The sequence below is a fragment of the Phyllobates terribilis genome, unplaced genomic scaffold (genome assembly GCF_046119375.1).
Source record: "Phyllobates terribilis strain yellow unplaced genomic scaffold, ASM4611937v1 Scaffold_5491__1_contigs__length_51322, whole genome shotgun sequence".
NCBI lineage: Eukaryota > Metazoa > Chordata > Amphibia > Anura > Dendrobatidae > Phyllobates > Phyllobates terribilis.
In genome coordinates, this window is record NW_027368238.1 from 26,446 (window position 1) to 51,323 (window position 24,878).

Here is a 24,878-nt window from a genome sequence, read left to right on the forward strand (position 1 = left end):
AAATAAACAAGGGGAAAATCTAACATCCAAATGCAATGCATGAGAAAATAGAAAAGAAAAGAAAGAAAAAAAGATGAGGGAAAAAAACAAACAAAAATATGCAACCCTATACTAAAATGCAAACGGAGTCTACACATGAAGTTATCCCTTCCCTAAGCTTAAATCATACATTGTCCCAAATATAAAAATAAAAGAAAGAGGAAGAGAAACTCACTAAGGTTTTTCATGCATTGTCACAAGCAGCTTAGCACAATCCCGGATAAGTGATACCATAACACAAAAGGCACCAAACTATTTCAGAATCAGATTGATGACCTTCTTGATGTCAATAAGAGCTCCTGCTTGTGGCTTGGCCAGCAATTGGGCACCAAAATTCCTATGGCAATTAAAAAGGGAGATAGAATCAGGAAATGCAAACAAGTTAAACACACTAACGGGTCAATTAGGGGATCAGAAATAAACCTTGTAACAGGCCTGGAGATCTGATCTGAGCCTTTGGCTTAACCACTGGTGCTTTTAGATTGACAATGTCATTAAGGGCTCTCCTGTTTCTCCCTTACCTTGCCATGTTCTTCGGCTTTCCACCTCCAATCCAACTACCGCCTCTTCACCTACTCAAGATTCAATTCGAACTTCAAAATTTCAGTTCACTATGCCTCAAAATCAATTGCAAGAAAGTAGCGGAAGTGAAAAGAATGAACTATTATAAGAAGACAACGGATCTGATGTTTCTAGCAAATATTCAGCTATATCAAGTTCGTAATCACATATCAATTAAGGATAAAACCCGGAATTTGTGGAATTGATCAAAGCATCACCAAGTAGATCATATAGTATGTATGACATACAACTTCAATTCCCAGAAATTTAACCTAAATAAGCGAAACCACACATGTTTGATAAAAACTTCCAAAATCAAACCAAAGGGTCAAAAGTCTTCGTAGAGCTTGGTAAAGATTCCTATGACCCCTATAAAGGCGATTGGCATAAATAACAGTACCTCGGGAAGATCCTTGCTCTGATTAATGTAATTAGGTATCTAGCATATATTGTTTTTTTATTTATAAACTTGAGATTTAGGAAAGAGTAATTACTTATTAGGAATAAATAAAAGGGTAGATAATCATATGAAACAAATCAATTATGGACATGTAGGAAAGAGAATATGAGCTTTATACTGATCTCAAAATGAATAAATATTTCGCTTTTGTTAAACAAAACAGTAGCCATAAGCCTTACCATGTCACAGTAGTTTCCACAACTTATCCATCATTGAGCTTCAGACGGAAGATTTCTGCCTTTCGCTTGGTTTGAAAATATTCCATATTCGTACTATTTATCAAATTCAGTCCACTTGAAAGCTCTCCAGTCATTTCTAGATATGCTTTAGCTTGTTCTCTGATTTTGACAAATGCTTCCTGTAATTGTAAGAGTAGAATGTAGCTATCTTTAGATTTCTCAGTACATGTAAATAGCTCCATGTGAGATTACAAGATTTGATTAAATCTCAAATTGCATTTGATATTTTCTCACTTCTGTAAACCACAGCTAAGCAACTATGTGAGACAGTTGCAGGAATATAAATACTAGTAAAAAGCAAAATATTATCTACAGTGCAATGGTATTACACCTCAAAAGACTCATATTGGTTTAGTCAGCACAAAAGGATGTCAGTCAACATCTGTGAAGAAAAAATGAGAGTGCGACAAGTTGATTCAACCGACACAAACCAGTGTAGCTAAACTAAGCAAATTCATGATCATAATTACAAAGATCATCACAATTACAAAAAGTACACTATTATCCATTAAGACTAAATGAGAAAGCAAACCAGCTTAGTATTATGAAGAGAAACTGGAGAAGGTAACAATTTCAGATATACTCAATGTACTCCAGCTAACCCAATTAGGAGCTGACAATACAAAAGTAAAATTATACTCTGATATTAAGTGGGGTTCTATATTGACCACATGGTAGATGGACAGTTGTAAAGGTTAGGCAAGTAGTTTAAGAAAAGAGACCCATCAAAACAATCACTAAGTATGACGCTTCCACACTATACTCCTATGTATATGATGGCTTACAAAATGCAAGCAATTAGATGAAGATGAAAAAGGTAAACAGCTGCAAAACTAATTTACTACATGCAGATACTTTCTAAATATCCAACACCACAAAAAATTATTAAATTTGCATACCTGAAGTTCCATAGGTCCTATGCCCATACATTTTGAACAAGTGAAAATCCAGCCCTAGATTCTGCAGTAACAGATTTTCTCTTCCATAAACCTAAACTCATGTCCCCCTCATTCAGTAACCGATAAAGCTCAGCAAGAGATTCAGAGCATTACTAGCTGGGGTTCAGAAACATCAGTAAGCTGGATAGCTGTGGCACTCTTCCAGAGTTAGGGGCTAGCGTAACTGACTGACTCTCAACAAGCATAGCTAGGAGAAGACAGATGAACACTGGCATCAGTGGACTTCTCTGACAGCAACGCATTTAATATTTGTGTTACAGCTCACTTGTAGTCAGGAATTGACATGACCCTATCACTAATAGGGGAAGAAGTGACTGCAGAGTCCAGATCAGCTTTCTGTCCCTGGGTTAAGGAGAAAAAACAACATATTAACAATCAAAGTACTTAAGAAAGTCTTGATATACTATCCCCTCATATCAAATTTTTCGAGTGTTGATGGTAACCAAAAAGCAAAAGAGATGTATGAATACGCCAGAACTAAGGAATATAATCTAGAACTGGAAAGAAGCAACTAGCAGAGCATCACAAATGTTCTGATACATTACAAACACAGCATTGGATTATTTATATAAGTTAATTTATATACTTATTTGTAGTTCATGTAATTTAGGTTAGGAGTCAGCACTAAAATCCATGTTTAGTATTTTAGTTTGGGCTAGGAGTTAGTGCAGTCCGTTAAGTTAGAAGTAGTGGGTTAGTATAAGTCAGTGATAGTGCTTTCAGTATTAAAGTCTGTTCATTTCAGTTTGTAAGCATCAAATGAACATCAATAGAAAAGAACCAGAGGGAGAGTTTCCTGCAAAATTCCTCTTACCTAGATACTGGCTTTGCTATAGTTTTGTAATTCTGAGATGTATGGTAAAATAGGGTTCTTCCAATTTTTGTGTGTTTTGATTTTTATAGTACTGAAGTATAAATCATAACAAAGATTTTTTGCTTTATGATTTATACTTCAGTACTATAAAAGAGTTGAGGGTAAACAATACGTCGAGATGGGCTCTACAGCGCCATGTTCTCTATTTGTTTGTTTCAGATTTTTAGATTTGTTCAAGGGTAAGAGACTGTTTAGTCACATTGGAAGACGTAATGTATTGCATATACTTTTATGTTTACCGTTTATGTCTCAATAGTATTTGACATATATTTATACACTGCATCGAAAAGGTAAAATTTTGTCTAATATTACAAACTCTATTTTTATATATCAAATCCATTTCCTCTTATAGAACTAAGCTACTCTTCAAAGCGCTATAGAACTAAGGCTATGGTTGTTCCTATTAGCTTATAATAGCACAAAACTAATTGGCTTGAAGTAAAAGGGACAACAAAGGGAGAGGGTACCTGTTCAATGGAGTGCCTGCCAGAGAACCAATATAGAGGGGTCAATAAAATTCTCCATCAGAACTTTCTTTAATGACCAAAAGTACAAAGCTAATTGATGAATCTTCCCCTGAAGTCTGAGGTGCAGTAACAGCAACAATATGCTTCTGAATCAGATCTTCAACCATGGGATACAGAATCTTCACATCTTGTGGAGTGCTTGCAGCATCCGTAGGAAAAGCAAGAAAAAACATCTTCAATAGAGAACAGAGTGAATTTCCAGCATCCAACAATTTTAGCTTAAAAAAGGTTCGAGAATCTGCAGCATGGGAGGAAAAGAATACATATAATTGATGACTATAATCTAAGGTTCAAATCAAGGAAAACTATATCCAGCGATACCTGGGAAATCTGGTTAATATTGTTTCGAATGAATAAATGTGGCAGCAAGATCTAAGGTCCTCCAGGACTAGAAGATGGCAGCAAGATCGAAGGGCTGTCCAGCATCTGAGCGAATTTTATACATAAACCTGGCCGGAAAAATTTAAGTATAAAATAAGGTATTGAAATAAAAAAGTTATTCAGCTTCAGTAGTTACCTACTAAAATACTGGGCTGATTCAATCGAGCAAGAAAATAATCAACAGCTGCAGTTCGAGAATTTAGTTAGGTGGCTATTGATCTCACTACAGAGCAGGTAGGGCCAATTCCAAAGCCCAATAGTTGCTGAACAAAAAAAAAGACAGATAAGCATTAGGAGAATCATCTACACCAGCAATTAAATCTACAGACTAATGTAACCTGCTGCCATCTTCGGTTCTTCACCAGCCTTCCAATATTTCTGACTCTGTACAAGCTTCTCTGGCTCCAACCACTTCTCAGATGTTTTAATGATTTGTTTCCCAAGGCCACATTGATTGAAGTTCGAGAAGCCGAGCCAGACCTTGAAGAAGAGCTCTGAGGCTACTCGCAAGTTTCTCTCGCTCCCTCTTTTGAAATTAAACCCTAATTTTTTTTCTTGCTTTGCCTTTTTCGAAGTATGCTGTATGAAGTATGAGCTCTCAGTAAGAGGGAGAAGAAAAAAGAGAAATGATTAATTATGTTTTTTTTTTTGGAAAGATGAGTTATTTTATGATTTATTACCTTTTTAAATTATTAGTGAAATCTTGGATTGCCTTTAATGTATTCACCGAATCATATATGATGGTATTATGATATGCTTCATTGCCTTTTATATTTTGTACTTTTGTTGAAAGGTTATTTAGGTTTTATATAGACCTAACAAAACACGGTCCGACCGAATCTGATTACTAACAACCCGATTTAAAGAGGTATTTAAATTCGATTGACCCGAACCCGATTAATCCGAAATTTGGTGGGTCGAACCCCACCAACCCAAACCCGACCCAAAATATGTGTTTCACATCATGCATGACATTATAGCAAAAAATATTAACACAAAATTTATTTTGAAAATATAATATTATTTATTCATTTTTTAAATAATATATAATATTATTATTAAAAAAATTCTATTCATAGAAAAAAGCTAAAAGAAATCATTAAATGCAACATTCTTGACCCGCTGGGTCAACCCGACCTGACCTGAAACCCGATTTGACCCGAACTCGTCCGACCCAAAATTTTATCAACTCGTTCAACCCGAACCCAATTTAAACCCGAACCCGCTCGACCCAAACCCGACCCGCGCCGACCCATTTGCCAAGTATAGTTTTATACTATAATCTTAAATATGAATATATGGTCTTTAAGCACGCTTAAGTGTCGGGTCGGGCCGGGTCCAAATCGACTCGCACGGACTCTAAATATATACTGTACCCGATCCCTTATATTGAACGGGCTTGGCTCGTTGGCTCGTTCGGATTCTTTAAGCTACCCAAACCCGCTCTATAAATGGGGTGGGCCGACTCGCATTTGCTCAAGTCTATATACAATAAGCTTAATCCACAACCGATCAAACCTAATACATTGAAGTCTAACTTTTAAATATCAAATTTCTCTCAAGTAATAAAATATAGTTACAAAATATAGTCACAAACTATAGCCACAAATCAAATATCATACAAGAAACTCATGTAACCATATAGCAGTAATGTTAAAAGATCATCATAATCTCCTTTACACAAAAGAAAAATTAAAGAAAGCGAAAATCATCATCAACTATATATTAAAGCAAGCCTCTTTTAAGCTCTCTCCCTAGTTCTAGCCAATATTTTATTATGTGTAATTTTCTCACATGATCTATTATTGTCTCTCCTTTTCCTATTGGATCTATTTTTTTTCAAATTATTGATTCTTTTTAATTTAACTACCATATTTTTAGGGACACTTGATAAGGTATTTAAAATTTAATCTAACTAATTATTGTATTTAAACTATTCCCAAAACTTACTTTATAATTTTAATATTAACCAATCTCTTTTATAAACATATACTATATTAAATATAGATTTCACTAAAAAAACAATATATTATGCATTTTCTATTTTTTATATGATATCTAATTGAGTCCATTATTTTGATGTATTGTTTAGAAAAAAATTCCACTAAATAAAGTAATTATATAAAATTATTTTTTCCTAAAGATAAAACAAGGTAATATTTATTTCACGATTGTTTTTTTATGTTATATTTAATCTTACTAATTATTGAATTTAAATGATTTTTCTAAAACTTACTTAATAGAATATTAATCAATCTCTTTACTAAACATAGATTGTTTTTTAGATTTCAGATTAATTAATATATTGAATATAGATTTTCACTAAAAATAAAACAAAGCAATTTATGAATTAAATCTAGCCCCTTTTAAGCTCTCTCCTTACTTTTAGCCAAATATTTTTCTAGGTGTAACTTTCTCATTAGGGGTCTGTTCGGTTGGTCAAAAATAAGTACTTCTAAGTACTTATTTTACTTTTTTAGAAAATAAGTAGATTTTGTACTCGTTCGGTTCGTCTACTTATAAAAAATAAAAAGTATTTAAAGTACTTATTTTTCTCAAAATAAGAAGCAATCAATGTATGCTTTGTGAAAAAAGAAGTACTTTTTTCTCAATTACAAATCAAATTTCCTAAATCTACCCTTACAACCCAATTTCTGAGAAATCAAAAATAAAAACCCAATTTCATTCTTTACCCATGTTCTTGGTCTAGTTCAAACAGCAACTCCTCCAACCAATGGTTTCACCGGCCACACTCTCCTCCGCCTAATCGTCACCGGCTCCGGCAACGGACATCACCCCGGTCCAAAAGCTTTTTCTTTACCAGCAGGGTCTTCCTCTTTGCGAGATATATCTCCTCGGGACTGGTACAGTTGAAGAAATTACCGGATTCGTAATGTTGTGGCTCCTTCTCCCCGGCGACGGAACTGGAAATAGAGAGGCGTTCGCCGTGCAATCGAAAATGGCTGAATCTCTGCCGGATTTGTAAGGTTCGAGCCGTTCTTGAAGGATTCCGGTCAGATCTGGACTACATCTGGAGACGTTCGCCGTGCAATCGGGACCTGGACTGGATTCTGGCCATTCCTGAGCTAAGGGGTCGCAATGCCATCGGGATCTGGACTGGATCCGACTCCTCATCGGCTGCCTCCGAATTTTCCGGTGTTGAAGGTGGTCACCGGCGAGATTGAACAAGGAAGAAGAAGCTGGATATGAAGGCATGGAGAAGAACGCTTGGAGGAAGACAGAAGGCTGCGTTATTTCTTAACCCAAAAAATAGGTATTTACAAGGGTAGATTAGGTATTTTATTATAATTTAAAATTTTAAAAGCATTTTCAGCCGAACATGTATATAAACAACAAGTATATATTAAAGTACCAGCAACAACATTAAATAAAAGTACCAGTACCAGCACCAGTACCAGCAACAGCATTTAACAGCATTGACGAACCGAACAGACCCTAGGTGTAATTTTATCAATGGATCTACTATTATCTCTCCTCTTACTATTGGATTTTTTTTTTCAAATTATAGATTTTTTTTAATTTAACTGTCGTATTTTTAGGAACAATTGATAAGGTATTTAAAATTTAATCTAATTAATTATTATATTTAAATTATTCTTCCAAAACTTACTTTATAATTAGAATATTAATCAATCTCTTTTATAAACATATACTATTTCAGACATAGATTTCACTAAAAATAAAACACTATAAAATGCATTTTCTATTTTTCTTATGTGATATTTAATTGTGTCCATTATTTTGATGTATTGTTTGAAAAAAAAACTTCCACCAAATAAAGTAATTATATTAAATTATATTTTTCTAAAGATAAAACAATACAATATTTATTCATGATTATTTTTAATGTTATATTTAATCTTACTAATTATTAAATTTGAATGATTTTTTTAAAACTTACTTAATAATTAGAATATTAATCAATCTCTTTACTAAACATAGATTATTTTTTAGATTTCAAATTAATTACTATATTAAATATAGATTTTCACTAAAAATAAAACAATGCAATTTATGTATTAAAGATATCCCATTTTAAGCTCTCTCCTGAATTCTTGCCAATATTTTTTCTAGGTGTAATTTTCCCATTAGGTGCAATTTTTCTCACTGGATCTACTATTATTTCTCCTCTTCCTATTGGTTCTAATTTTTTCCAAATTATTGATTTTTTTAATTTAACTTACATATTTTTAGGAAAAATTGATAAGGTATTTAAAATTTAATATAATTAATTATTGCATTTATATTCTTCCAAAACTTACTTTATAATTATAATAGGGTGTTGCTAAATGACGCAACATTTCTTTTGCTTTTTAACGCAGGTAAGAAACCGCCGGTTCCTACCCTCCACTAACCGCCGGTTCCTGGGCGACACAAACCGCCGGTTTCTGTGCTGTTGGAACCATCGGTTTCTCTGCTGCACCAACCGCCGGTTTCGGTGCTGTACCAACCGCCGATTTCTGTTATATTCCAATTGGCTTCACTTAATCAATTTTCAATAAGTTTATTACAATATATAAGACATATATAGTCTTTTATACTATATTTTAACAAAAAATGAAATGTTTACTAACCTATAGCATTATCGAGATGATATCGATGTGGTTTCATCTCTCCTTTAACCATATAGAGAGCAATGTAATTTACCTATAACACTAACATTTTTCAATAAGTTTATTAGTCATTTTTATTAACTATATAGTAAATTGAGATGAATGTTAAGGTCAATCACCGTGATCGGGTATATTTTGATTTTATAGAACACTTTTTTTGCAACAAAGTAATTGATTTTATTACTAATAATTTTACAAAAAAAATACATTGAATTTAATGTGCATGAAGTTTATCGATGTAAGATTGAAGACGAGACATATATGGAGCGATCAACTGTAAAGCCGATCCTTCATGATGATATCCCCACATGCAAGTAATTGGGGGCAATGGGCACTCGTCGTCAAGAAGAACCTGAAATATAGTCAATTAGGATATTTAATCGTGAATGAAAAAATGTACCAATTTAGAACGTTAATATTACCGCAATCCAATGATTTTCTTCCTTCACGTGCCCAAGGCATACGATTTGGAGCATTTGTCCTTGCAAATAATCTGGCCTTGCCCTAATTGGTGGGTATGTAGAGCTGCCACCCTTACTAAAGATTACTAATATCATGTTAAGAGCAGTTGCTGCAATTCTACCCATATCTGGAACTGTGAACCAAGTGGGTTTAGGGTCAAAGCAATCCCGATCTAAGAAATGAAGCTTCAATAGCATAGCATGCATAGTAATAGGTGATGTCATCGTCTTTTCTAAGACATCCCAGTCTCTCTTGGTTGTAAACATCATGAGCTCTCTTATGTTCATCCAACTCTCTTCTGAGTCACCCATACCAAATGCTATAGCTCGATAGCCACAATTTCCATCAGGTACAATTTCATACCACCCCACTATATGTTGTATCAAAAAATTCGGCAAGTACCTGATACGTCTTGGAAATTTGTAATTTGGGAACTCTTAGGTGGTTAGGGAAATGTAAGGAACTTCCTCCGGCCCCGTCTTCTTACGTGTGTTCCTTTGCTTCTTGGGAGGTGTGCCCATATCCTCAACTTCTTCTTCAACATGCTCCCAGTGAGATGGCACTCTCTTAGTCACGCCGAATGGTGGTGGAGGTGGTTTTGCTTTATTCTTTGCACCCGAAGGTCTACCTTTGTGTTTGACATTTGCAAAGTCATGCACATCAGTTTGTTCAGGGTGTGCAATCCTATTCATCTCATATAGACACTTGGCCTGTTCTTCGAGGGATAGGTTGTTGAAATCATTGTGCACGAACTCATCCAGCTTGCTCTTGTACACATCTCGTCTGACTTGTAGTACATCAATATCTAAAGGATCTTGTTGCAGGCTAAGAGTCCTCCAGAATGGGTGCACACTTGAAACAGGTAATGGTATTTCATTCCTTACATATGGAGCCATTTCGTGCACACAAGGTAAGCCATCCCTGCTCCTAATCATACATATGCATTTCCTGACGCATTTGGGATCTACTCCCTTATCATACTCATTTGATAGCCTCAAAATGCACTTCCCAGAGGCCACAAAACACATGCTTCTGAATATTCCTTTATCACTCTTCCCCCTAATCATCTTTTGCATGCTGATGTTGAATGTACCTTTTATCTCTTTCACAAGGTTACGCAACATATCATGGACTTCATTCCACACTGTGGATATGTTGCCTTTAGAACTTGTAAGGTAGTTCTTAAGCGCCCCATGAGCACCTTCGACTCTGTAATTTGTAATAAATAACTAAAATATGTAATCTGTATTAAATAAGATCAAAAAACTGAAATAGTGGCATATAATCACCTGTTAGTCGTATGGGTTTTAAGGTTGAAAACCGTGTCAGTCCATGCAGAGACAATTCTTTCTTTGTGTGGTGCAAGCCAGTAATCTTCCATATACTTGTGCAAATGAGGACACCTCGACCAAGTATTAACAATTTTGTTTAGTTCTTCATAATATGAAGCCTCAGTTTTTGATATAGGGTCACCCTGCAATGTCGATCTAGGCTCACTAAGAACAACAAATCACTCAAATTGTTAAAAGACACAAAACAAAATTCAAAAACAACAATGAACAAATGAAGCAAAACTAGACTAGACTCAACAAATGACTTCAAATGGAAACTAACCTAGACTCAACTACGACTTAGATAGGTTTTAATTCAAGAACCATATCTACCAAATATACCTAAGGCACCTTGGACTGAACCTTGACACAATAGGCCGACAATAAGAACCTAGAACATACAACTAGACACACATGAACCTTGATTCAATAGCACCTAGAGGCGGCTTCAAAAGGGCATGAAAATGGTTCCCATCTCAGAATTACACTCTCCACACTTTGAGCCTCCAGTAACACACAAAGGCCCGACCCTCAATTGATCATAGAGTCTCACTATGATGAAGAAAACAAACACACATTCAATAACTTCAAATTGGCAAAAACTGTCATTACAAACTGATTTTGGACCCTTAAATAACCGAGACATGGTCCAGCCTTTTACTAACTAAAACTAGAAAGGAAGAAGTCCATTTTACCCTTAGACATCCTCTTGAGATCATGTGTGACCAAGGATCTAAGGGCCCATACAAAACATCTACCCGGATTCAGCCTAAAATTGGCTAAGTGTCAAAATACCAAATCATACAAACACTGATTTTGAAAGGAAAATCTATCTAGATAGATGACCTTTTTTGGTCACTTCCACAACATCAAATGTGTTAAGGGATGCCTCCTCTAAGGGATAGAACTGGTTTGGGGCACCACATTATCCTGGGCTCATCCATAGCCAAGCCAGAAGTTACCTTGCCAATGAAAGTTGTAAGGTCACTTCTAATCTTATTTGCCCTTGATCATGTCATGGGCCTGGGGCTTGGATCATCATGGGGTCCTTCCTTAGGTTTCTTAGATGGTCCTCCATCATCCTCCCCTTCTTGAAAAGGGCTTGACCACAAGCCTTCATCCTCCATAGGCAATAAGGACTTCATATCATCATGTTGGTCATCAAGCATCTATTCAGTAGATAAGGTATTGTCCTTGTTAAGGTGCATGCGCCTAAGGTATGGAGGCAAGCATTGCTCCATGATCTCCTCCTTGGTTACAAGAAAATTGCTTTGCTGAGAGAAAAGAGCCCGGTTTCTCTTTGTTCCCGGTGTAGTAAGTCTGTTTCCCGGGGTAGTAAGTCTGTTCGCCCGGCTTCTTTTCTCCACTTTCTCACTTGTTTCCTCTTTCTTCCATGCCTTGTTCTTGGAACTCTCTTGCCCTCCTCTTTTATGCAGCTTCACTAATCTGTAAAGGAGTCATAGGCACCAAAGTAACTTGTTTTCCATGAAAATCAAATGTGTGCTTATTGCTATACCCATCATGGATCACTTTGTTATCATGTTGCCATGCTCTACCTAACAAGATATGACATGCATTCATAGGTAAGACATCACATAGGACCGTGTCCTCATAAGCTCCTAGTTTCATAGCTACCTTACATTGTCTAAAAACTTTAAGTTCACTACATTCACTCATACAATGTAGTTTGTAAGGCCTAGGGTGATGAGAGGTACTAAGGTTCAACTTGTTGACCATCTCAGTGCTAGCTATGTTACAACAACTAACACCATCTATTATCACATCACAAACCTTATCCTTCACTATACACCTAGTATGAAACAAGTTTTCTCTCTGGTTATCCTCTACCTCTTGGGTATTAGCATGCAACACTTTCTTACACAACAAACTATCTCCTTGTTCAAACTCATATTCATTTCTATTATCATCTCCTAGGTTATCATTATTATGCTCATCAATAGGGTCATTTTCTTGTTCACTTTCAGATTCATATTGTCCTAGATGATTTAAGATCATAGTTTTCTTATTAGGACAATCTCTAGCACAATGACCTTTGCCTCTACACTTAAAGCATTCAATGGAACTAGTTCTAGGATTCAAAGTAGAGTTAAAAGGATTAGTACTTCCCTTTTTGCTAGAGAAGGGGCCTGGTGGCCTTGGTGCTAGGCTTATTTGAGGCTTGCTTGGAGCCTCCTTGTGTGCACCATAGTCTCTAGAAGTAGGTTGTGTAGGAGCACTACTATGGTTCTTCCAAGTGCTAGTAGAACCGGCTCCACTTCCTCTTAGGTTGCTTGCATTCTTAGCTTTGAACTTCTTCTCCACTTGCATAGATTTGTGGAGTAACTCAGTGGAGTTGTGGTAGGGATACATATCTACCTCATAGGATAGGCTAGGGTGTAGGATTCTGAGGTACCTAGCCATAGTGGCCTCTTCATCTTCATGGACGTTCGCCTTGATCATAGCCACTTGCATGGCATTAAAGGCTTCTTCTGCACTCATAGATCCTTGCTTGATGGTTTCAAGTCTGTGCTTGAGCTCTCTGGAGTAGTGGGCAGGGATGAACCTCCCTCTTAGCAATGCCCTCATCTCATCCCATGTCTCAATTGGTGGCTCATGATGTAGCCTCCTCTCCTTCACCAAATGGCTCCACCACTTCATGGCATAGCCTTGAAACTCTAGGCTGCAAGTTGGATCTTCCTTGGTTCTGGAAAGTTGTGGCACATTCACACTTGTTCAATCTTCTCTTCCCACTCCATGTACACATATGGATCACATCGTCCCTCAAAGGAAGGAATGGTAACCTTGACCCTTCCTAGACCATCCTCATCTCTTGGCCTTTGCATGTTCCTAGGCCTCCTTCCCCACATGGTGTAATCATCATTGGTTTCCTCCCGAAATTCATGAGCAAACTCATCTTGCCTTAAGTAAGGGTTGTAACTAGGATGTACCTCTCTTGGTGTCCTTATAGGAGGCAAGGGTGGCTCTTGTGTGACTCTAGCTCTTGGTGAAGGCGTGGGTATGTGGTACCTCCTTTGGTACTCAAGGTCTTGTTGCCTTTGGTTGGAAAAAACATCTTCTTGAGGTGGAAGGGGTCTCCTTGATCCTTCTCCTACTTAAAAGTGTGTAGGTATTCTCAGTGGTGGTGGATCTGGTTGGACCATCCTAGACTCCATGGTGTTGATCCTCCCAGCAAGTGTAGTGACTTGCTCAGTCAAGTTCCTCAAGAGAACCATCATCTCTGGTTCATGAGTGTGGCTCTGATGTGTGGGTGTCTCTCTCACCGGCCTTACAGGGCTCCTTGATCCTCTTTATGAGCCATTTACAGAGTCTCCATCACCTGGATTGTTCATCATAGCACACTAAACAACAACACGTCAAAAGCTTAAAGTTCAATGTAGCCGGGCAGCCAACTTCTCCTTAAGCGTTCTTGGAATCGACTCGTGCCTCTTGTCTGAAATTCAAGACTTAGAAAGTATTGAAACCAAATGTTAAGCACACCAAAATTCAAAGGATTTGGATCCGGGGCTCTATGGTTAAAACACTAGCCAAGTTAACAACTAAGGCTTTATCGGTAGGGTGCTAGGGTTATCCGGGTGACCAACTAGGGCTTAGGCTAAATCAAAATTGACTCGTGCCTTTCTACCTAGCTTTTGGACTTTTAAACTAGACCTCTTGAACTAACAAACTGCAAATTTTCACCAGATTTGGTCCCGGGGCTCTACTAATTAAAGTCTCACCAAATTCAAACCAAAACAATTGTATCCGGGTAAGCTAATTTGAACACTTTAAGTAGCTAGAAGGCAAGGACAAGTTGTAGGAGAATACCTTAGACTTTATCCTTATAGTGTGCCTCCAGAATTGTCCACCTTAGCCAATCAATGTCAAGAATGAGGGTAGGGATGCAAGAGATTAGCCTTTTAGCAAACGTTTGCCGGCTAGGACTAGATGTGGCTTGGCTTTTGGGTTAGGATAAGAGGCACATGGCAATCCTCTTCCTCCGTGGTTGGATAACAATTTACAGACCTGGACTTGATTTAGAATAGCTTACAGACTCGGACTCAACATTTAAATCACTTGGCTTCACCTTCTTTTCTCAATTGAACCCGGTTCTTTCAATGCCTTTCTTGGCCTTTTCTTTTAATGAGATTTTAAAACTAATAAAAAATAATAATAAAATTGAAAGATACCGACTTAATACGTAATATGGTGGTTCAAATGATGCCTGAATTTCAGGAGAGAGGGCGTGTGGTAGTTTTCTTCTCACCCGTTCAAAAAGCCCTAATTTGTAGGAACTAACTTTCAAACGCTTTAGTGAGGCCTATCTCAGACACGCCTTTAGTTCTTTTAATGAATTTCTTTTTGAAATATCTCCCCCACATCCTTGTGAGTGCCAAGTAGCAGTTAGGGGTGCTAGGGACGTGTTTGACCTAAGGGCGGCTCAAGACTTTGAGAGGTTGTCTCCACCGCAGGAGTGTTGCCGGTAAGGGTACTGGTTGGGGAATTCTTGACAAATCCTTGGAGTTTGGCTCAAAACTTCCTTATAAAACTTTAAAGATCTCGTCCTTAGCTTTCTTGCTGCAAAATTTCAAAGCAAACCAACTAGTTTAACGTTTTCAAATCAGAAACTCAAACCGGAAAGGTAAATATTTTTGTTCTTGACAACAATGGAGTCATCAAGCGTTTTTGGATTTGAGGACGGCTTTGATCAAGTGAACCACTCTAGCTCTGATAACACTTTGATACAGGGTCACCCTGCAATGTCGATCTAGGCTCACTAAGCACAAAAAATCACTCAAATGGTTAGAAGACACAAAACAGAATTCAAAAACAACAATGAACAAATGAAGCAAAACTAGACTAGACTCAACAAATGACTTCAAATGGAAACTAACCTAGACTCAACTACGACTTAGATAGGTTTTAATTCAAGAACCATATCTACCAAATATACCTAAGGCACCTTGGACTGAACCTTGACACAATAGGCCGGCGATAAGACCCTAGAACATACAACTAGACACACATGAACCTTGAGTCAATAGCACCTAGAGGCGGCTTCAAAAGGGAATGAAAATGGTTCCCATCTCAAGATTACACTCTCCACACTTTGAGCCTCCAGTAACACACAAAGGCCCGGCCTTCAATTGATCATAGAGTCTCACTATGATGAAGAAAACAAACACACATTCAATAGCTTCAAATTGGCAAAAACTGTCATTACAAACTGATTTTGGACCCTTAAATAGCCGAGACATGGTCCGGACTTTTACTACCTAAAACTAGAAAGGAAGAAGTCCATTTTATCCTTAGACATCCTCTTGAGATCATGTGTGACCAAGGAGCTAAGGGCCCATACAAAACATCTACCCGGATTCAGCCTAAAATTGGCTAAGTGTCAAAATACCAAATCATACAAACACTGATTTTGAAAGGGAAATCTAGCTAGATAGATGACCTTTGTTGGTCACTTCCACAATATCAAATGTGTTGGGGGATGCCTCCTCTAAGGCATAGAACTGGTTTGGGCACCACATTATCCTGTGCTCATCCATAGCTAAGCCAGAAGTTACCTTGCCAATGAGAGTTGTAAGGTCACTTCTAAGCTTCTTTGCCCTTGATCTTGTCATGGGCCTGGGGCTTGGCTCATCATTGGGTCCTTCCTTAGTCTTCTTATATGGTCCTCCATAAGTTTTTTATTGAATAGCCCATAATATGCAGAACTAAACGCACTTGCTATTTCTTTGTCTTTGAATGTCTTGAGTGCATGTGCTTCTATATTCTTCTTTATGTGACGCTTGCACAATATGAACTTTACGTCTGGCAACAAGCTATCCATTGCGTTTATCAACGCCTGTTCTCTATCCGTCACCAAACAAATTGGCGCCCTATCTACTAGACGATAAAGTTCCTTCAGCTGTTGTATGGCCCATATATATGGGTCGTTTGTCTCACCGGTTAGGAAACAACCAGCAATGCTGAAATTTTTACCAGAGTTGGTGACGCCGATTATCTCCAAAAACAGATTGTTTGACCTAAAATATAATGCATTATATAAGTACATGATGTATAATAAAAGTAAATACATGAAATAAGTCTTACGCTTACCGGATAACACTGTATGTACAATCAAGCACGACGATGTATGGGAATGCCCTTAGAAGGTCCATGCATTCTGGATGCGCAAATAACACATCTTGAAGCTCGTTGGTGCTTGGATTTATCCTATACTCTAAAAAATACCGATTCTCTTTGCATCTGTAAAAAAACTCTTGGACAACGGTCCTTTTCTCTTTTTTTCTGATTACGGATTTTGTAGATTGTGTTGTACAACTGCTTCTTTATAGTATAGTTGTTTGGATTCTTGTTCAATTCGGTCATAATACTATGGGGCCTGCAATGACTGTCAAGCATGTCTCTCACCTTGACCAATTGCTCTTCTTTTAGTCTCCTTGCTAAAGGAACCCCGATGAGATGCTCTCCAATAGAATGGTTGTGTTTGCTTTCTTTTACTTTCATCCTCCATTCTCCTCTTGGTCCCTCGTGCAAATCAAGACCAAATTGGCAATCACAACGGCCAGTCTTCGACGTCTTTTCGGGGTCTTTTTTGGAGGGTCCTTCCTTTCCCTAATGAAACGAAGCGCAACATAACCCATTTTAAAAAATGAAGACGATTGTGTACGTCCAACTTTGAGAACAAAGTTCAGTTTGATTGCTACATCTTTCGCCCATTGAATTGCCTCTTTCTTAGTTTTCTAAACTAAGTCGTTGCAAAAATCTTCCGTGTAGTCTCTTGACTGAACCTCGGGAGCAGTACCAGGGAAGGTTGGGTGGGGGCTTAGAGGAGGAAATCCAAATTGAATGTCGTCATTGGGTTGGGAACCACCAACATCATCTCCTATCGTATGTTGCATGTACTCACTAAAAGACCCGGCAAATGGTTCATCGGGTTGCCCAGGATTACTTACATATGATGAATGTCTTTGAGGTTCTTGAACGTTGTAACTATACCCATATTCTCCTACATAGGATGAATGTCTTTGAGGTTCTTGATCGTTGTAACTATACCCGTATTCCCCTACATAGGATGAATGTCTTGGTGGTTCTTCAATATTGTATGAGTAACCAAAGTCACCAAGGTACGAAGAATTATTAAACTGCGAAATTATAAGACTTCACTAATATTAGTATAGAATTTAGCAAGGAATCACCTATATGTTAAAATGACATATGTGAACTAAGTCATCTAATAATTTGTATAGAATTTTCCAAGAACTGTAAATATGAAATATGTAATACCTATAATATAAAATGAAATGTGGATTAAGTCATCTGATAATTTGTATAGAATTTTCTAATAACTTTATTTACAAAATATTCTTAATAATCATCTTCTAGTACTATATTAACTAGCTATGGAAACATTTAAACATGAGCGTCTGGCAAGCGCTTTGTACCAGGTTTTGCATCCCTCACTCTTGCACTTCTATCCGTAGTACTATGGTCTGGCTGCGCGCACATGCACATGGTGGAGGAATTCTCGCTAGGGCTCAGACGTTTGCGCTCTCGGCGACGGTTTACTTGGTTTGGCAGGCACGGAATGCGCTTATTTTTTAGCACAACCGAAGTCCGGTTGAGGTCATTGTTAGACAGATTAGCATTCATGTTTTTAGACTTCTTTATGACATGTTTCCTATGACTATGGTTATCTCGGCACTTGGACACTAATTCTGATGATTATTTAGCACAGTATGGATAGCCTGTGTGTTATTCCATGTGTGCTCTTGGACTGTTTGTGATTTGAATTCCCTTTTTGGGACATGCCATTTATATTATTTACATTTTAACAAAAAAAGAGATACATGCAATGTAGCTGTCCTCAGATGGAGAAACAGATGCATCGAAATTGATCTTAATCCATCCAGGAGGGGGCTTTCTCCAACAAATTTGGTTCTTCTTAGCCATTTGTACATTTGGGTGCTTATGTGCAGCGGAATCATTCATCAAATCCATTTTCTAGTTGGAGTACTGAAAAAATTCCATGTCGGCGGGCAGATGATTTCCAGAAGGGTGACGAAATATGATAGTATTGCGGTTGAGGAAGTCGTCGAAGTCAGACTGAAAGGAACCGTAATTGGGAATGTACTAGATGTGGTGGATTCGATTCTGAAACATAGAAATCATTCGTAAAGTAAATGGAAAATAGAAGAAAATATGGGATAAATCTTCATAGGAGAAGACGCAGAGGGAGCATGCATTGGGAACAGAAGTCAAAAAGCGGTTAAGTCTCAATCATAGGACGATAATCAGAAGATGTCTTCTAGTGCGATTTTTAGTACAAGTAAATTCTTATTTTAATAACTTTTCATAGTTGTATGTTGTTATGCAATCAATTAGTTTTAACACATTATACTGGTTTGGAATTTAAGAATATCTTGAGTAATTTATACTTATATTCTACCTACACAATTAATTGACTTTTACTACATATATTTTAGTATATTTTTTGTTGGTCATGGATATGCTCATGTCTTTATTACATAGTATATATAACATGCATAAACCGATAATATTTTAAGTTACTTAAATTATTTTTGTTCAAGTTGTTTTGCATATTATTGTTATTTCGATCATTTATTACGTGCATTAGATCTATTTATATATAGAGAGAGAGGGGTTTTGGTAACACGGTTTTTGTGGTAAAACGATAGTACTAATCTGAACCATCAGATTGAAGAAAATGGAGGGGCTGGATTTGATTAGAATAATTAAATTGATTAAAAGAAAATTAATTCAAAAAATTAGAGAGAATATAGAGAGGGAAAAAAGGATAGAAATCAAAATAATATCTACTTTTTTACTTTCTCTTCTTCAACAACGCTCTCCTAATTATATTTTCTATTAGAAAATTCATTAAAGATTTTTTCTGCTTCATCGTCCAAGAGTTTCTTCGTTCAGGGATTACAATTTTTGCAAGATCCATGAAGATGCGTTTTTTCTAGTTACCATACAGGTTTCAATATTTGTCGTATATTTTTCGCGATTCAATACTTGTTGTTTCCATATTGTTGCATATTTTGCAAGATCCATAAAGATGCATTTTTTCGATCATTTGTTGTATGATAACGATTTACTTTTGTTCCCATATTATGGTCTTCACGTTGATTTTCAACTGTGTTTTTCCCAAAAATCAATTCAAAGTCAAAAAATTTAGATTGCTACCACATCGAAGGTATATTTTTCGAGTAAATCCTTGTAATTTTCATGATTTTTTAAGAGATATTCGGGATCGTAGTTTCAGTATTCATTGTTTGTAATACTTGTTAAAAATCAAATTTATTTATTTCAAAGTCAATCAGCAATGTTCGAAAAGTGTTCATGGATATTCTTAATCTCTTTTTATGTTTTCGATTTCATCCTAGTTTGAGTTAACCCAAATTCGAATATCGTAGTTGTAAATCAATTTTCGTGACTCTAGTAAATGATTTTCACACAAAAAAATCACAATTCTGAGTAATGATTTTCGCATTTCGAGTAATGATTTTCGTGTTCTTTATTTTACTTTTCTGAATCAGAAAATAACTTGTTTTTAACATCTGAAAATAAATGTTTTAATTTACTGTTTTTAAAATTAGAAAATGTAGTAAATACCTAGAAAAGGGGAATTCTGGTAGATATTTTTTAATTTACTGTCTTTTTTTTTAAATCATAAAATAATTGATTTAATCTTAATCTTATATTTTACTCTAATACAACGCTCTAGAATATTACTATTGTTTTACTAGAAGAGGTCGTTTTACTAGAACCTAAATATATATATATTCATAAAATATTTCTTTAGAAGAAGTTATCTTGACATGCACAATTATCAAAGTTGGTTTCATGAGTCAAAAGAGTATACATTATGGATGCTTGATGTGCAATACATTTTATCTCTTAATGTAGGATCCGGTTTGCATGAAAATAATCATTAAAATGATAAATAAGAATACATCCTAATTCAATAGCTAGGATTGAGCATTGTCGATCAATGGTTGGTGTTAGCTAATAATTTCTTTCATTTCGTGCATGTTTGGTGTGTTATCATTATTGTATGATTTGTACACATTAGTGCATGGTTATAAGCATTAGTTAAAGAATTTTGCTAAAAAGTGCATGAGTGTTACAGTAAAGTACATGAGTTTTAGTGCAAAGTGCATGATTTTTGCAGGAAAGTGCAAGATTTTTGGTAAAAAGTGAAGGAATTTTAGCACGAGTTTTGGTTAAAAGTACATGAAATTTAGTGTAAAGAGCAAGAATTTTGCTAAAAAGTGCATGAATTTTAATGTAAAATACATGAGTTTTATTATAAAGTGCATGAGATTTGCTAAAAAGTGCATATTTATTTGTTAAAAAGGGTAGGAGTTTTAGTATAAAGTGTATGAATTTTGCTAAAAAGCGTATGAATTTTACGGTAAAGTGTGATTTTTGGTAAAAAAAAAAGTTTATGAGTTTTACATTAAAGTGTATGATGTTTGTTAAAAAGTGCAGGAATTGCATGGATTTTGTTTAAAATTGTATGAGTTCTGAAAGTGCATGATGTTTTGTTAGAGTACATGAGTTTAAAAGTAAAATACATAAGTCATAAAGTGCATGATGTTTGTTAAAACGTGCAGGAGTTGCATGAATTTTGTTTAACATTGTATGGGTTTTGAATGTTAAATGCAAAAGTTTTGCTACAAAGCAAATGGATTTTGTTATAAAATACATGAATTTTAAAAGCAAAATACATAAGTCATAAAGTGCTAAGTTTTGCTAAAAGTTTATAATTTTTGCCAAAAAGTGTGGGAGCTTTAGCGTAAAGTGCTTGATTTTTGTTAAATATGCATAAATTTAATATAAAGTACATGAATTTTACTAAACTGCATAAATTTAATGTTAATGGTCAACAATAAAGTGCATGAGTGTATGAATTTTGTAAATAAATTTACTAAAAAATGCATGAGTTTTATGATAAAGTGAATGAATTTTCTATAAAAGTATATAAGTTTTATAATAAAGTGTATGGTTTTTGTTAAAAAGTTCAGGAATTTCATATAAAGGCATAAGTCTAGATTAAAAGTACATGAATTATGGTTAAAAGTACATGAATTTTAGTTAAAAGTGCATAAATTTTACAAGAAAGTCAATGATTTTTGATATAAAGTACACAAATTTTGATAAAAAAAAGTGCATTAATTTTAAAACAGAGTGCATGATTCTTAAAAATATTATAATAGTTATATTTTAAAATGCATGGATTTTGATTTAAAATATTGTAAAGTGCATAAATTTTGTTAATGCATGAATTTTACAATAAAATATATGATCTTTATTGTAAAATGCATAAGTTTTTATATAAAGTAAAAAAAATTTGGTTAAAAGTGCATGAATTAATATAAAAAGAATGAATTTTTGTTAAAAAAGTGTTATAATTCTCTGCATTAATGCATTATTTTCATGCATGTGGTCAATAGTTGTCAACACTCTTAGTCAATGGTTAGTGTTAGCATTAAATGCATGATTTCTTCAATTAAGCATGCATTTTAAAGTAAAATAAATGAATATTAATGTAAAGTGCATGAATTTTAATAAAAATGCATGAATTTTAAAATACAAAATTTTGTTAGAAAATACAAGAATTTAAGTGTCAAGTACATGAATTCTACAGTAAAGTCCATGAATTTAATGTAAAGTATACGAATTTTGCTAAACAGTGCATGATTTTAACAATAATGTGCATGATTTTTGTTCAAAAGTGCATAAATCTTAGTATAAAATGCATGAACTTTACGAAACTAAAAAGTGCTTCAATTCTATTAACAAGTGCCTAAATATTTCTAAAAAATGCTGGGGTTTAAGAAAAAAACAAATATTTAAAGTAAAGAGCAAGATTTTTGTTAAAAAATATAATAATTTTTATGTAAAATGCATGAAGTTGATTAAAGTAAATAAGTTTTGTCAAGCGTATGAATTTTGTTAAAAAACAAATGAACCTTATAATAAAGTAAATGAATTTTATCACAAAATGCATTAATTTTGTTAAAACTTCAAAAAAAAATAGTGTGAATTTTGTATTAAAAATGCATTAATTTTAACAAAAAATACATGAAGTTTATGAATTTTGGTTGAAACATGCATTGATTTCTCTGCATTATCTATTTTATCAACCCTGGTTTCTATGTACTCCTCACTCTCAAAGTTAAAATGTTCCCACCCGACCCCCTCATGCTTGCATTTTTCACTACAATGTTGGCATAAGTAGCCAAAAGGGCAAGCGGATGATCACGTGGAGAACTACGAATAACAGAATCAAAAGGAACATGCAAAAACCATAAGATATGGACAAATCAAAAACACATTACATACACAGGCTCGCAAGGAGCTCAAAACAAGTTCGCAAAATACAAAGAAAACACAAGATAACACAAGATAAGAAACAAATGGCCACAAGGAGCTGTGAGTTATCTTACTCTTCCATGGAGGGTCTTCCCCATCCAGGATCAGCCTGAAGAGAGGAGAAACAAATGGCCAATTAAAAATGAAGCACAAAAAGAAAGAAAGAAACAAAGAAGAGAGTAAAGCAACTTATCTCCACAAGGAGCTGTGATATATGAAGCAGTAGCTAAATCGCATAGAGGCTCTATTAGTGCACCAGATTGTACCTGGAAAAAGAAGTACATGATGATGATTGGACAACAATTTAGATCTAAATTTTGGGTAGAAAACATAAAATCATGATCTATATTACCAGACAAAACAAATGTTGCAACACCAAAACCTGCAACTTGAAACTTGGTTTGTGCAATGTATCAGTTAATACATCAACAATTTGTTGCTCAATAGTAAACCTGGTCAAGAGTCAACAGCTCATTTAAGGCAAACATAAATAAACCTCCCCACTATTGAACAAAGGCTAATTGTGTTTGTAGTACCTGAAAGTTCTTGAGCATTTCTAACAGAAAATTCAACCTAGTTTCAGCAATATTCCCCTGTATGATGGAAAGCCCAGATGAAGGAGTCCATGACAAGTTTCAGTTGCTGCATCAAGAAACCAATTCATTGTGAAAATTCGATTGTCTGAAAAAGAGTAATAAAAAGCTGGAAAATATAATGCACCACATTAGTTCATATTAAGTCTCAAATCCTAACCTGAGAGGACAAACGAATCAAAGCTGGAAAACAGTGAGTAGAAATGGCTCGTAGAAGAGAGAAGAATTTCAGACGGTGCTCAGGGTATTCTTCGAAGTTGTTTGTAATCATCTGTTGAATACAAGAAAAGATTGGTGAGATAATAAAATATGAGTTGTTACGCGTGAAAAACCTACAAAGAAAAAACGCATGCAGATGCTAACTAAATTTTGTTTAATCAGGGCATTAAGTCCCTGCATAACTAATTTCTTAATTAGTAAGTTTAAGTATTTGTTTAGTTCAATAGCTTAGTTTCAGTAATTTTCCAGTGGTTTCCTTGTCTTGAGATCTCCCCCAAGTGGTTACCACAATAATACAATAATTTCATGTGTTCAATTACAGCAATTGATTGATTCAGAAACAATCTCCAATGCAACCTTACAAAATAAGAGTATAAATGAAAGAGTTTAAAATTCACCTTTAATGTGCACTGGAACACGCCACTAATATACGAGGCACATCTTCAATCATTGCAACTTGCAACTTTGTATCTACAGAAAGATCAGTGAAATAAAAAACATTTAGACAATTTACACCAAATTATCTGCAGAGAAGGAAATTGTAGAAATTGTATACTTGTTTATTATAGTTGCAAAAAGTGATAGCACTTCTGATTCTCTAGCATCAGGAACATTTCTAGCATAGTCACTGAGCACAAGGTCCATTATAGGAGGGATGAATTGTGTTCCTATATGTGGTTGGTCTTCAGCCTTTTTCTAGAAATCTTTCAACAAGCTTAAGTGTCTCTCTTTTCATTGACCTGTAATAAGATAAATAAATAATTGAGTGTTAAAGCATTACAAAAAATAACTAGCGAAAATTTCACATGTGGGGAGGTACCATACCGCAAAAGCTTAACAAATGAAGTCTTTGAAAGCATAAGGCCCCCTTGAGCAATATTACTTGATATGAGTTCAACATACATTCTGTCGGATATAAAGTAGGTATTAGATACATAAAATGTGAAGATAACATAAAAACTTGGTGTTAAATTATATAGATGTTTATTACTTGTAACGTTCTGGGATATAAAGTAAGCATGTTCCATGTGAAGCTGCAGCACTTGTTTTGGTCTGTGAGGAGGCAATATTACATACGAATTCAAGAACCCAAGTAATAGATCGTTCACAAACAAGCAGAGTTTCAATAATTCAATAATACACAACACAAGTAGAAGAGAAATGCTCTATGCAGGCAAATTCGAG

General features: G+C 35.3%; 1 pseudogene; it reads right to left on the bottom strand.

Annotated features, from left to right (window-relative positions):
• The window catches only part of LOC141250236 (uncharacterized), a 36,390-nt pseudogene extending 12,052 nt beyond the window's left edge, over positions 1–24,338 (bottom strand).
• Between the last annotated feature and the right edge of the window lie 540 nt (positions 24,339–24,878).